Genomic DNA, 12,801 nt, shown 5'->3' on the forward strand with positions numbered 1-12,801 from the left:
CCTGTAATCACTTGTCTTTTACATGATTAATCCCAGTTTTATCGCAATTGTTTCCTCATTAGAGAGCCTCTGTTCTTGTACTCTTCTTTGGATTCTTTATAATTAGACCATATTTTTCTTTAAGTATAGCATCCAAAACCAGACACAAAGTCACATGTAAAGCTCTTCTATTTTTTTTTAAATGAGACAACCAGCTTGTTTGTACACCTTCCTGCAGAACCTGATGCAGTCACCTGGGTGAGGAGCACTCAGTTTCCTAAACATGCTTTGCACAGAACTGCACTGGAGGAGCATATCGCTGTGCTGTGTGCCATGCAATGTTGACCCTGCAGGAGAAAGTCTGCACAGAAAAGAAAGATCTAATTCCAGAAGTTGAATAAGGCTTGAATCGTTGCAAATAGGAGTGTTTTAAATATAGTGCATCTGAGAGCAAAGCTCAAACTGTCATACTCCTGGTGCCATTTTCTCTTTTCATTTTAATTAGCAGGTTCTGTCTGTAGCATGCTCTTTCCTGGCTGAGACCAGTATTAGTTAATGGACTGAATTCTCTGTGCAGGCAGCTGTTTTCTGTGCAATGTGTGCAGACTTTGCCAAGTTAGGATAACAGCACTTTGCAGGTGTTTGAATACCTGTGTAAGGTTAAAGGATAATCAAGCTCAGATACTCCACCGTCATCTCTTCTTTAGACCTTTTTAAGAATCATCTGGTCTGCTTAAAAAGAAAATAGAAATTTCTATGTGTTTTCAGAATGATTTCTTATATTTACTTGGGGTGAAAAAAACGTCCCTGAAGTGCTTTTTTATCTATCCAGGAAATGGAGAAATGATGCCGTAGGTCTATGGTAACTAAACTCCTACCAGCCTCTGTATTAAGTCAGTTTACAGCAAGAGTGTTAGTGGGATAGTAGGAACATCGGAGTTAGAGATAATTAGGCTTAGAAGTTCATCACGACATGACTATTGGAGTGGGGGTTTGAAACCACAGGGAGTGAAATGGTGTAAACTGTGTAGCTTGTAACTTGTATAAGAGTGACCTGCTTTCCCTTTAGCACAAATAAAACTTTTATACTAGTTTAGTTATACAGGGCAAGGTAGTACAACGGATCTGTGTTGTGACCTGATCCAGAAGCTGTTGTAAGGGAAGAAAATAGCCATATGCATGATGCAGCTTCCTAAACAGTTGAAATCAGTTTGACATAGAATACTTTAACCTCTTATACTGGGGACTATCCTTTTCCATAGGAAAGTATTTCCTCTTGAGAGACTTTTTTTTTTCCTTTTTTTTTAATTATTGAACAGTTTTGAGGATTAGTTGTTTACAAAAATTTTCTTTGGGTATCTCATCTTGGTGCTCCTATTGTGATTTTTAAGTTGTGGGCATAGTTACTATGAATTACATTATTTTTTGGTATTAGAGTATTAGAAGAACACATCAACAGGCAGCCAGCATCTTCAGTTCAGCTCTTCCACCTAAAAGGGGAAGAATCCTGACATATAAGAGCTGAGGTTGTCCCTTAAAGAGCAATTTGTCTGGGTATGCCTAACGTGCTGTCCTCTAGCAGCCTCTTTCTTTTAAGGCAGGAGTGGTTTTTTTACCTCTAGCTCTGTAAGGGTCGTATCAAACAACATTATCTACATTATAAATACTTCATTTCAAGTAACTGATAACTTAATAGAGTAGGTTAGTATATTTCATTTCGCTTTCTTTTGAACCTGTTTAACGGCAGATAGAATTATTTTGAATAGTAAATTTTGTAAGATTGATATTTGTTTTTCCAATGATATTGTTTATTTTAACATTATGTAGAATAAACCTGAAAGTAGTTATTAACATCTGCAGTCATTTTCATTTCATTTTTTTATTGTTTGGAGTCATTGTGATGTGCATAAGCTGATTTTTAAAAAAAAAAAAAAATCAGCAGAAGCAACCTACAATTACTTTGAATTGTACTAAGCGTGCAATAAAGGAGAGTAGTTGTGTATGTTCAATCAGAAAGGAGTCTGTTCTTTATTTTGGAAAATCTTATCTTTTTATTTACATTTCACAGAATCACAGAATGTCAGGGGTTGGAAGGGACCTCAGAAGACCATCTAGTCCAGCTCCCCTGCCAGAGCAGGATCACCTACAGTAGGTCACACAGGAACGCGTCCAGGCAGGTTTTGAATGTTTCCAGAGGAGGCGACTCCACAACCTCCCTGGGCAGCCTGTGCCAGTGCTCTGGCACCCTCACAGGGAAAAAGATTTTCCTACTATTTTTGTGGAACCTCCTGTCTTCATTTATATGCAGATAAAAAAATGTGCATCAACTTTGTCTGTTCTTGGTACTCCCATCGTGATTCCTGTTAAAACTGAACTTTTGCTTACCCATAGCTCTGCCTTTCCCTGCATTACAGATGTAACTGAGTTCCTTCCTTCATCATGGAACACTTTGGAAAGAGACGTGTGATGTCTCAAACAAGTGGTACCTTGTGGAGAACACTGGCAGTCCCATTGACACTGCAGAGGCTCGGTTTCATTGCAGTGGTATTTTTCAAGTCAGAAAGTTAAATCTATTAATGACATCAAACCCCCCAACTTCTCAACTTGGTTTAGAATCAAACTGGTAGCTGTTTCAACTTCCAAACTTAGTGTGCTGTTCTGACATGTACCACATAGGAAAGGAACTCATGTGGGAATCAGCAGAGTTTTAAGCAGATATGAGATTGACCTGAGGAGCTTCCAATCCATTTTTTTCAGTGGCGAATATCTTTAACATTGCCATCTGTGATAGATGAAGTAGTGTATAAAGGCCTGTGTTTAATCTATATGTGCTGCACTTTATAACCCCTCCCTGACTCCTGTGTCTGCAGCTTTACTGAACAGTAATGGAAGTGCTTTAGCCAGAAATGGAAGATTAAGGGAAGTACGCCACGTCCCATAGGCAAGAATGGCAAGCTTGTAACAACAGATAAAGAGAAGGCTGAGGTTCTCAGCAATGTTTTTTGCCTCACTTTTCAGTAGCAACCTCTCTTCTTGCACCTCCCACGAGATGGTGAATAGGGGGAAAAAGTCCCTCCCACTATAAGGGAAAATCACATTCATGGCCAGTTGAGGAGCATAAACAGACACAGATCTCTGGTACCTCATGAGATGCATTCCAGAGTTCTGAGGACATTGGCTGATGCAGTTGCCAAGCCACTCTCCATGATACCTGAACAGTCCTGGCAGTCAGGTGAAGTCTCTGGTGACTGCAAGAGGGAAACATTGCACCCATTTTTTAAAAAGAGTGGAAAGGAAGACCCTGGGAACTACTGACCTGTCAGCCTCAACTCTGTGCCTGGGCAGATCATGGAACAGATCCTACCAGAAGCTCTGCTATGGCACATGGAGGCCGGGGAGATGATTCAGCCAGCCAGCATGGCTTGACCAAGGGCAAGTCCTGCCTGACTGACCTGATGACCTTCTATGATGGAGCGACTGCATGAGTGGACAAGGGAAGAGCTACGGTTGTTGTCTATCTGGGCTTCGACAAGGCCTTTGACATGATCCCCCACAACATCCTTCTCTCTAAGTTGGAGACATACAGATTTGATGGGTGGATTGTTTGACGAGTAAGGAATTGGTTGGATGATGCCATCTAGTGGTAGTGGTAGTGGTCAGTGGCTCAATGTCCAGATGGAGATGAGTGTCAAGTGGTGACCCTCAGATGTCTGTACTGGGACCAGTGCTGTTTATTTTCTTCATCAATGATATAGGGAGTGATACTGAGTGCACCCTTAGCAGGTTTGCAGATGGCACCCAGCTGAGTAGCGCAGTTGGTATGCCAGCGGACAACATCTCACCCAGAGGGACCTGGAAAAACTGCGAAAGTGGGCTATGTGAACCTCATGAATTTCACCAAGACCAAGCCCAAGGACCTGCAGCTGAGTTGGGGCAATCCTCGATATCAATACAGGCTAGAGAATGATGTGATTAAAAGCAGCCCTGAGGAAAAGGACTTGGGGGTACTGATGGGTGAAAGGCTGGACATGACCCAAAAATGCGCACTTGCAGCCCAGAAGGCCAGCTCTATCTTTGACTGCATTGCAAGAAACGTGGCCAGCAGATAAAGAGAGGTGATTCTGCCCCCCTACTCCACTCTGGTGAGACCTCACCTGGAGGACTGTGTCCATCTCTGGAGCCCTCAACACAAGAAGGACCTGTTGGAGCAGGTCCAGAGAAGGGCCACAAAAATGATCAAGAGGTCTGGAGCACCTCTCCTATGAGGACAGACTGAGAGAGTTGGGGTTGTTCAGACTGGAGAATAGAAGACTTCAGGCAGACCTTATTGCAGCCTTTCAGTACTTAAAAGGAACCTATAAAAAGAAGAAAGCAATCTTTTTAGAAAGGCCTGTTGTGACAGGACAAGGGACAGTGGTTGTAAACTACAAGAGGGTAGATTTAGACTGGCTATAAGGAAGAAATTTTGTAAGAGTGGTGAAACACTGGCACAGGTTGCCCAGAGAGGTGACAGAGGCCCCATCCCTGGAGGGCTTGATGGGGCTCTGAGCAACCTGATCTAGTTACAGATGTCCCTGCTCTCTGCCAGGGAATTGGACCAGATGACTCTAGAAGTCCCTTCCAACCCAGTGCTTTCTATGATTCTGTGATTCTATGTTGGACTGTCACAGTAGAGCCTATGGAGAAGTGAAGGGATGGCCCAGGGAGCTTAATGACCAGGAAAGATCCTAGTAAGGATGTAGAGGAACCATCTCTTCAGTGTCATCTTTCACTTGGGCAGTATTTCACAGCCATGCTAATATGGTGCTGTACTGCAGGATCTTGAAAAGTCTAATTGTAATGGAATGCTTTATGGCAGCTGAGGTGACAGTTATGCAGTGCTTATTACTGAATGGGGCAGTGTTTGGCTATTGTGACCTTCATGTGCATGATGCCTTGCCAAGTGTTTCTCATTGTTGCTTTAAGAAAAGTATGGGTGTTTGTCATGCTGCTAGTAGTTGTCAGTTATAACAGAAATGTTTTCTCCAAGACTAGCATGGCTGTGCTGCAGCTGTTTCTTCAATGCTTAGTTGTTCTGAGGCATGTTTCAAGTGCTCTCTGTTAGTAGACTTGCTTGGGAAGGATGCGTTAACTGATCTATTTCCCAACAAATTGTTTCTGTTTCTCATTAGTCTTTTGTGTCTTAAGTTTTGATGAGAGATTCCTTGTCTCTCCTTATTGTTGGCTTTATAGTATGTTTCCCAGTATGTTAATTAGGAAATTTTACTTTGTGATTTTCCTGAAGAGATACTATTCCTGTAAGAAATGCTGTAAGCAGACTGCCCCATACAGTAGGACAATGCAATGCATCCTACCCTCATACATTTCTCTGTCCTTTACAGTTGTTCTGTTACCTTTCTGGATCTTCTAAACAATTCTAGTAAGAATATTCCCCCTAGATTCTTTTTCTGGATTATCTGTATATTCACTGTTTCCTACAGCAGATCTTTCTCTGATTTATTTCTGCTACTTTTGCTAACGTGTTATTTACTGATTCTTTTGTTTCTCTTGTTAACCGAGGCTATGAAGTTTGTAGAGCCATACAGAAACTGTAGTTCTTATTGCATGGACTTGGAGAGTCTTATTACCAGGTCTTTGGGACTTCTATATCCGGTGCTTCTTTCTCTTAAGTTTGGAGTGCCACATACATTCTGAGCAACTGAGAGTACCAAGAAATAGAAGACTCACACCTTAATATCTTGGATATTATTCTGTGGCTGATAGTTTGTGGTCTCACAGCACCAACTTCAGTAGCGGGAAAAGATGATGCAGCTTTGCTGGAGCCAGCAGAATTGAACTCATTTACGTTGGTCAAGAACTTGACTGCAGGTCTGAAAGCTTTGACAGCAGTAGCTCAAGATAACCTGTTTCCAGTAGAGTGCTCCGAGAGCTGTGATTAGGCCTGTTGTATTGCATTAAGGACATGAAAGAAAAGGCTTGGGGCAAGTTTAATTTATCTTAAGATGCTAGGAACAGCGATTTCTTTCTTTGTCATGTTTTGAGGATATTGTTAAGGAGAAAAAGACAAAAAATGGAATTAATTGCTAAACCTTGAGATATTTGCACAAGAAAACATAGTACTTGGTGTCATAATTATTCTTAAAACCAGTGCAGTTCCAGAATATCTAGTAAGGGTATTTGCATTGAATTTGCAGATGCTGTGCAGTGAATGCCTAAGCTTGACAGCCTATAAGGAGGGGGCAGAAAAGCATGTGGGGATTTTGTGGTTGGTTTGTTTTGGTTATTTGCTTGTTTGGTTGGCTTTGTTTGTTTTATTACTCGAAATAATACTTGTGTTGCCTTCTTTCTTCTTCCCTAGTAATTTTGCCAGAGAATTGTTTTCTGGAAGTTTTGTGAGTATGAATTATAGCAGAAGCTTGATTTTTGGTATTATGCAGTGACTCTCGCTTATGAGAGGGATTTTTTTAGGACATTCTTCTGTTTCCACGTGAGGTCAAGGCTAATAACAGTTACACATTGGAAAGAACAACCTTGGGTAACCTATTTCAAACCTCTGCTTAAAGTGAGTGCTTCTTGAACTTCTGTTCCATCTCTTTGTGTGTCCCTTTGCTTTTCAAGTTTTCAGCTCTCGGGGAGCCCTTAGTTTCAGCCCTGAAGACTGAGATAGCTGGGACTGTTCTAGGCTCTTTCCCAGCTTTTCTGTAAAAATCTCCTTTTGCTGCAAAAGTGCATTGACAGATTCTCTCTCATGGGACTTGATTTGCTGACTGATACATGCTGTGAGTGCCACGAAATGCCTTCATATCCGACTGTGCAAGAGCTTTTCAGTATTATTTGCTTATGCGTATACAACTGTTTGAAAAATTAAGCATGTACAGGCATATTGTTAAGATCTGGCCTGGGAGCAACCAAGTTGTTTTGTGAGCTCAATACAGAGTGATGGTATTGTGCCAATTGAAAATCTCATCTTTACAGGTTTTTCATCATGCGTTATGTGATGGAAGTCTTGTGAATTGACTTCTCAAAGGCTTTTAGGTGTTGCAGGCTGGGACTTCCATTTATTCCTTGAAGTAGTAGAACTTCAGAGCAACGAGCCTGCTGACCTGAACAACTTAAAGCTCAGTCAACGGTATTTTTCCTTTGTCAGCACGGCACAGTTAAGGATATGTGTCAGTGAAGAGAGTCCCCATGGATAACTGGGTTACTAGGATACAGCATGGGCTCTCTTTTAATTAGGCAGTTGCTCTTGTCTACAGGCTGTCATTTCTCTGCTTATAGAGATTTTGTAGTGATAATGCAATTTAAGAAATAATTTTTGCTTTAAGGTTGTATTTTTTGCTAAAAGTACTTGTATGCATGGGTGCAAAATGCTACTGACTGATTCGCCATCTGCACAAAGGGGCTAATACAAATTTAATTGGTCTTTTCAAAAGCTTCCAGGATCTTTATGTTGGAGGATGCTGCGATGTTGAGCAAAAACAGAAAGCTTTTCAGTAGTCATTTTGTTGGGTGAAAATTGATACTATCTCTTTAGAAACTAAAAATCAAGTTGCTGTGCAGAGAGCAATTAAAAAAAATGAAGATAGAAGGCCAGACGTGGTGGAGAGAAAGCTTTTTCTTCTCAAAAATGTGACCTGGTTACCATGATGAGCAAATCTGATGGGAGCCTTATCTTAGAATTAACATTTGTAAAGTCAAGTTTGTGTGCACTTTATCCCTAACATATGGCTTCCCACATGATGATGTCCTGTACAACTAAATGCCAAGAAAGCATGAATGTTCCAAGCAAAAGCTACACTTTGAACAACTGATCTGCAATTTTCTGGGTGTGTGCCTGGATGGCCAGCCAGCCAGTCACATTAGAGACCTGAGCCCTGCACAAAACCATTGCTTTCCTTTAACTGCAGGTGATGATGGTCTGTAGAATCATAGAATGGCCTAGGCTGGAAGGGACCTTAGAGATAATTTTAATCCAGCCTCCCTGCCGCCAGGGACGCCACCTCTCGACTAGATCAGGCAACACATGGGGACCAAATGGGAATCGAACCTGCCACCTTAGCGTTGTTAGCGCTACGCTCAACTGACTGAGCTAACCGGCCCCCTTCTATAGGGGCCATAGAAGGATTCTGTATGGGAAGCGTCTGCCGTTTTTGCCCCTGAGGTGTTAGAAATGATGCAACTTGTCATGGCTAATTTGCTTTCTCACTTCTGTGTTTGGGTATCTGTTCAGAGAAGTTTTAGAAAGGGACAGCTCGAGGCATCTTGTTGCTAGAAGAGCAACAGTTCCCCGAGTGAGGATTTCTGTCTTTTTTGGGTTTGCATGTGGTGTGCAGAAATGGCAAACTGTTGTGTGCATGAGTTCCGTTCCCAGCTCACATATTAGCAAAGTTGTTGTTTTTCAAAGGTAATGATAGTGTTTAGGAGGTGGACCTCACTCTGTGCTTGTGTTTATGGACTTGGAGTTGTTTGCCTTCTCACCATCTCTATGCTCTCCAGTCCTTACTGCCTGATCTGGTGGCATGCTGTTATCTTTTGCGTTTCAAAAAGCTTTACATGGGTTGCAAGGTTTTCCTTTCTTTTGTGCACAACAGAATGTGTTGCAGTGGTATTAAACAAAGAGAAGCTGTGTGGTGTTTTTTTTTTTCTTTTAAATCTACTGTTTACTGTAAACTACTACAGGATCCTGTTCTGCCCCAGCAGTGGATATGTAAGGAAGATTTCTGGATCAGAACATAGATTGAAAGTTTTCTGATGAGGTGTTCCATCAGCTGTGTGGTGGAAGTCAGGATCCCAGTCTGCATACAGCTCTCTAACGTGATGGTTACCAGCCAAAGTGTGCTGAAGAAAACTTTGAGTATTTTTTTTTCTATTATTTTTAATTTTAGGTAAGGAGGAAAATGTAAATACTAGTGCCTGGTATTATAACTTCATTGGTTTTCAAATGCAATACTTGAGGAGTGTCATGATGTACTTTTTGACTCCAGCATGAAATGCAGTCAGACTGCCTTCTACTAAATCTCTTTCTTTACAAGTCTTGATCAACTCTGATAGCAAGCAAGCATGGGTTTATCTTTGCCCCTTCCCAAAAAGATGCTTTGGTGCATCTTTTGTCCTCATGCAGAAATGGAAGCTTGTGCTCATTTGCTGTGCAGGAGGGCAAGTTTCTTGCATACTTGCACCTGGGCAGCAGCTGAGCCACATCTGTTTGCATGTGGACAAAGAATGACTTCAAGATGTTCCTTTTCTTTCTTGGCGATATATTGAAACTTGAAGTGTGCACAAGAGAGTGTGTGTGTACATAGGCACTCACTTTGCATGTTTCCTATTACCACTGTTTTTTTTTCTTTTAATGCAACTTTTTCTATTTGTTATGATGTTCTATCTTCAACTGCAGTGTGAAAGAATGCTGATACTTAGCATATTTTTTAAAAATTTCTTTATTTTGTCTTTATTTTAACCGTTCAGGTGGTAAAAGCAGTCTATTTAGTTCAAATTAATAAATGCATGTGGTAAATTATGAGAGTTAGTCTTAGTCTTTTACAATAACAAAGCGTCTATCTTTGAGAAGTGGCTGTTAGGACTCCAGACGATTTGTGTCCCTTGCACAGGCTAAGTGTGTGCTGCCCCTAGGGGCTGTTGGGCGGGGACACAACATGTGCTCCGGGGAACAGAACCTCCCAAAAGCTGCCCAGAGCCCCACAGAAATGCTGAGAGCTGGAGCTCAGGAAGGGAGGAACACGGCAGGCTCCCATCCTCTCCCCTCCCTGGCTTTTGGGTGCCAGGGCTGATTATTGTCACTCTTCAATCTGTGCTTAATTCCTCCCAGAGGAGAAAGCAGACAGCTTAGCTTTTCAGCTGCACATGCTCCCGTGACTGGTATTTGCCTACAAGCCAGATGCCTAAGAAATTTAGTTAGAGGCTTACACAAGAGTAAGTTTTTTGTAAGTGTTTTGCAGCGACCTAATACACACAAGCTCTTTTTGATGAAGCTGTTAAATAAGTTAGAAAGTTATTAAGTGTTGAGGAGGAGTTATGTTGGGAGTTTTTCCAGATACATTTGCATCTGTCATTCTCCCTACCCTTGGTTGGTCTCATCCTATGCTACCTTGAGTTATTTCAATTTCTTACTCTCTGTTTCTCAAAGAAAAAGTTAAATAAAAAAACGCTGTTAAAAGCTTCCCTTAAGTGTGATGTGTTACTCTACCTTATAGCCAGGGAGCCATTTCAAATGGTGAATATTCCTAATGAGTTCATAGCTTTAATTTTAATGATTTGCAAATTGTTGTTATCTATTTAGTTGACAGGAATTTTGCAACAATACTTCTAACATATGTAGCATTGTTTGCCTCTCTACCTAAAATACAATAGGCAGCAGTAAAAGAACAGTTTTGATTCTTACCTAAAAAAAAAAGGTAATAAAATTTAATTTTCTAGATCATTGTGTTAATACACAGATAATGATTTTTATTTTTTTTAAGTGATACATGTTTTGAACTGCTTTGCTATTAGTCATCTGGCACCTTCTGATGTTTTCAGACTTTATTAGTGTCTCAAAAATACAAGAGCAAAAAGTTCCTAGTTCTATTCTGAAAGTTTAGTTTTATCACAAGTTAAAATTTCTCTGTTGTATTTATTGTTATGCCTGTACCTGTCATCTATAATTTAACATCATAATATAGGAATTTACTTACATTTCAGTAGTTATTGATAGTCTTGATAGTGTACAATTGCCACATTTTAATGACAGAGTGCAGAAAAGCAGTGCAACTTTTTTTGAAGTCACATGAGAAATCAGTAGCAGAGGTGAGATTACACCTTGGATCCTGCATTTAAAAATATATGAAAGTGTTTTTATTATAAATAAATGAAACATTAAAATATGGAAGCATGTGAATATATGCATATGTGATTACAAACCTATATTTGAAAAATCATTTGTCTTAAACTTTATTATGGAGTATAGGTTAGATTACTTTTCAGCACTGCAGCTACAGGAAGGATGAAGGCTACATCCCTCTAATTGCTTTCTGAAAAAAATGACTAGTCTAGTTCCTGGTTTATGAGCAGACATAATTTTCTGGCAAGCTGACGTGGTACAGTTTTGTCACCAAAGAAGTCTGTAGACTGCAGCAACCCTTTGCTCTAGCCATGGGAAAGTGCTGCGCTGGTGTTATCGCCCTTCGTGAGTTCACACAAGTCTGTGCCAGCGTTAACAGTGCACGGCCGTGCTTCTGTCAATAGGGATTTGGCAGTTGAAGGGGTCATTGTGTTTGGTGACAGGTTTCATTACTTATGAACTTAATTCAGGCTCTTACCAGTGTTGGGGGGCAGCAGAAGTGGCAGAGGGTTCATCACCCCAAGCCCATCAGCACATTCTCTATTCTGTCACTCTTCCTGCATCCCGATGTCATTGTTTGAGCTGAGGCATTGTACTGGTGCCATCTGTGCTTCCCGTGGCCCCTGGCACAAGAGCTCTCCTTTCCTCCCCTCTGCTGTAGCTTGGAATCACAGCTTTGCTTCCTAAGCTATCTATTCTTGTTCATAATGTTATCAGCTTGGTGGAGCTTGGCCTGTCTGATTGTCGTCCCGTCACCGTTGCCTAGCTCAACGGCAGTACAGTTGCTCCATGGCTAAACCGTCACCCAACAATAACAGCTGTGCAAACAGACAAGTCAGCATTGATGTTCATCAATAGCTTTGTGCAGTCATGGCATTGAGATACACCAGAACATGTGCAATCTGTCTGCTTTCTTTGTCCCACGCTATAGCCATATCGGCTGCTCTGTGCTGATGAGGGTGTGACTGTCCTGCCGTGGTGTTGCCTTCACCTCCTTCCCTTTCTCCTTTGCTTTTCCTTCTGCTTTGTGGGCTGGCTGGCTGCTCCAGGGCACATCTGCCGCTCATCCCATCTGCTCTCCACAAGACGCGCATACAGTTCTGACAAGCAGCGTTCAAGTAGCACGCTGTTTTTCTGGGGATGACAGAAAACAATAATTTGTGATATTAATGACATGTTGCTAATGCTCCCTGCTTCTAAAACTCTAAACAAAGCAAACAGCGTAGAACACTGGCTTGCAAACTTGCTGGTGAGGAGTTGTTTCAAAATCCTATGTGCACAGGTGAATTTTTCCCACTCCACTTACTTGTTACCTTGTCTTATAGCTTGTAACTTTTTCAAAATGTGATACTTTTTTTTGAAAAAAAGAAGAAACACTCTTTAAAAATGTTCTTTCTTTCCTGGTATCAGTGGCAAGATTCTTTACATTAGCTATATGTTACTGTAACCTAAGTGTCTTTTCAGGGAAAAATATTAGCAGACTGTCAGCAAAAAACTAGTTCTAAAGTCAGAATGAATTTAAAGCCAAGACTGCCCTTGCCTCTTCTGCATGTCTATTGGACACCCTGTGGTGGTTCAAGTAACATCTTTCTGTGACGCGTAGTCACTTCCAGCAGGATCTTGCTTTGCGACAGCTCCCCTGCCAAATTAAACAAAGATAAAGGGAGCTCTCTGTGGCAGTGAAACTGTGTTGTTTGAGCCATCACCTCTAGCTTTGGGTCAAAGATTTGTGGAAATACCAGATCAGAAGTGCAGTTACGTTACAAATTAGGTATTCACCTTTGCCGATCATATTAACTGTCATGTGTAACAGTTGCCATTTTAGCTCTCATTTTTTAGCTCTCTTGGGTTAATGCTGCAGGGATTTACAATGTGAAACTGGTGGACAAGAAAGAACTTGATCTATTTGCATGTTTGCCTGCAATGTGGAATTCACTGTAAGCCAGCGCTTGGTGTCCAGTGTGACCAAGGGTGGACGGGATTTT

This window comes from Apaloderma vittatum, unplaced genomic scaffold (assembly GCF_000703405.1).
Source record: "Apaloderma vittatum isolate BGI_N311 unplaced genomic scaffold, ASM70340v1 scaffold2999, whole genome shotgun sequence".
In the NCBI taxonomy this organism is placed as follows: domain Eukaryota; kingdom Metazoa; phylum Chordata; class Aves; order Trogoniformes; family Trogonidae; genus Apaloderma; species Apaloderma vittatum.